The sequence below is a fragment of the Rhagoletis pomonella genome, unplaced genomic scaffold, assembly GCF_013731165.1.
Source record: "Rhagoletis pomonella isolate Grant_MI unplaced genomic scaffold, Rhpom_1.0 Rhpom_scaffold_00003, whole genome shotgun sequence".
Lineage (NCBI taxonomy): Eukaryota > Metazoa > Arthropoda > Insecta > Diptera > Tephritidae > Rhagoletis > Rhagoletis pomonella.
Genome location: NW_023458557.1, coordinates 91,123,778 through 91,126,130, shown reverse-complemented (window position 1 = coordinate 91,126,130; position 2,353 = coordinate 91,123,778). Strand labels below are relative to the sequence as shown.

Below are 2,353 nucleotides of genomic sequence, written 5' to 3'. Positions count from 1 at the left end.
TGCTTTTCGCACCAAATTTAGTGGGTATTCAAAACGTGAACAATTTTTGAATTTTGTGCTTGGTGCGTTTTTGGTGCTTTTGTTATTAGTTTGAAGACTTCAAATTAGAAAATCTTAAAAAAATGGAAGCAAAATTTATAGCAATCGTAAGTGTGCTAAGCAATTTTACAAAAATTTAAACAAAATCATGGCACAGTGACAATCATAAGCGACAACGAAATATGTGGAGCACCTTCAATTATGCCAGGAGAAATCGACCGTTGTGCAAGAAACATTGATTTTTATCAATTTGAATCGGCATCCTTTCAATAAAATTATGTATTCATATAAAGTCCATAAAATACACCAATAAAAATTTGGTGCTTTTTCAAATGCAAAACTTGGCACTACTGCCTTTTGTTCGATGCTTCTTCTTTTTCTTGTCGAGTTTGTCTTGCTCTCTCATTCTGGTATATTTTGACGTCACGACCAGTTGCTCTCAGCTCGATTGGCGCAATCTTGTATTCTATCATTCTTGCCTCAGAGGTAAAGTTATTCGCGCGTTTTATTTTTATGTGGTTTCACCAGTAGTCCTAATCCACACATAGTTATTTTCGCCACAATAAAACTCTTTATAATCAGAGAAAAGTCGAATTGATAACAGGACAAGAATTATTTGCTAATTACAGTTTCAACTGACTGAAAATTGTTATTCATGGGCTCGGCCTATTGGTGAACCCACAGTTGAAAATACGAGCCAAAAAACACGACCTCCGAGATACTGTGAAAAGTTTTGAGTAGCTTTCCCATTGCCGCTGCATTGAGCGCGTTGCTGGTCCAGATCTACACGTCGTACGCGAACATATAAATAATGCGTTTATTGGAAATTTTGTCCTCTACAGCTTTGCCATTTAAATGATCAAACGACGAAGAAATCGCGCCACTTACCTAATTTTGGGCATTTTTTGCATATTATTAGCAATAAATAATTGTTAAAAAAAATGATAGGCACATGAAAATTGTATTCCCTATAGGGAATCGAATTCTCTACAAATTTGTTCACTCCCTTTTTCGCGAGAAGTGCAAAATCCGCGCGCAAATCGTAAAAAACACAAAATCCAAGATGGCGGACATTTCGCACATCGCAATTGGTGGACAAATTTTAATTTCGTGTTCTCCTAAGCAGGAGATACCAAGCTGCGTCAAAAAATTTCTTCCTGGAATTTTTTCGTTGAAAAAATCTAAAATGATTGGGCTACATAGGGAGTAGAGCGTACCCTATTCGTACAAAAGTTCCTGACTCTGCAGTAGTCGCCTGACGACTCCTGTGTGCTTTGATTGCTGGCCGGCTATTTATACAATTTGGATATTTCGCTTGGTTTGTCAAGCCGCTTGTGCGGTCTGTTTCGCTTATGCGTGGTTCTCCAGTACATTTTGTCAACGACAAATTGTATATTTTAGAATTTCTTGCCATTTGCATGGACAGCCCCTGTTGAAGTCGCGCACTTCCAGACGACAACGCAGATGGATAAGCCGACTCGAGCGGGGTTTAGTAGCCACTAAAACTACAACAACAGGAACCTTCAGCATTAAGGGTCCGGATATTGCAGGTGCATACCTTCAAATCATAGTCCTTAATACATTTGCTGCGGTCGTCATCAGAAAAAGGGGGTCTCATCCGAGGCTTTTTTTTTGTTTTTCATTGGGAGGGGTTTTACAGTGGCGGGACCCAAACCCAGCGCTTGCGAAGTTTTACGCCTTCTCACTTTAGCTCAATCCCTAACGGGTGTTTGGTTGCTACCCAGAGGATACGTGGATATAAATATCCGGACGTTGTGAGCTGCGATTTGAACCGTACGCACAAACATCACTTCTGGCCACTCCCAGGTGAATGGCAGTCAAAAGCTTTTCACTTCTGCGCACGGAACCATCCTCCCAACGGCGCACAGAGTTGAATTTTCTCAACTTGCATACGTTTGCTTGTGTGGGCAACCAACTTCAAGTTGTTTATACTAGACGCTTGAGTATACATTAGGGCGGTAAAAAAAAAGAAAAATTCGGAATTTTAATGCTCTCACCCTCTAGAATTGCTCTATACCGTGAACAATTATAATCTTTTTTTTAAATTTGTTTTCCATGTATTTTATCTACAAAAAAAATTTCGCAGAAATGGTACGGATTCTTGAAAATCAATATTTTTCGATCGCAAAACTTTGCTTCTCTTCAGCAGACATTCAATTATAATATCCAAACAATTTAACCATTTTTTAATATTAATTAAAAAAAAATGCAATGGGGTTGGACCCACAAAAATTGATGGTGTTAAGAAATTGTAAAATAAACAATTGGGTATTATCCATTATTGGAAGCCCCC

At 38.5% G+C, this 2,353-nt stretch overlaps 1 protein-coding gene across 2 annotated transcripts in view; it reads left to right on the top strand.

Annotated features, from left to right (window-relative positions):
* LOC118735765 overlaps positions 1-2,353 on the top strand; it is a 29,453-nt gene that overhangs the window by 16,081 nt on the left and 11,019 nt on the right. The window lies entirely within an intron of this gene.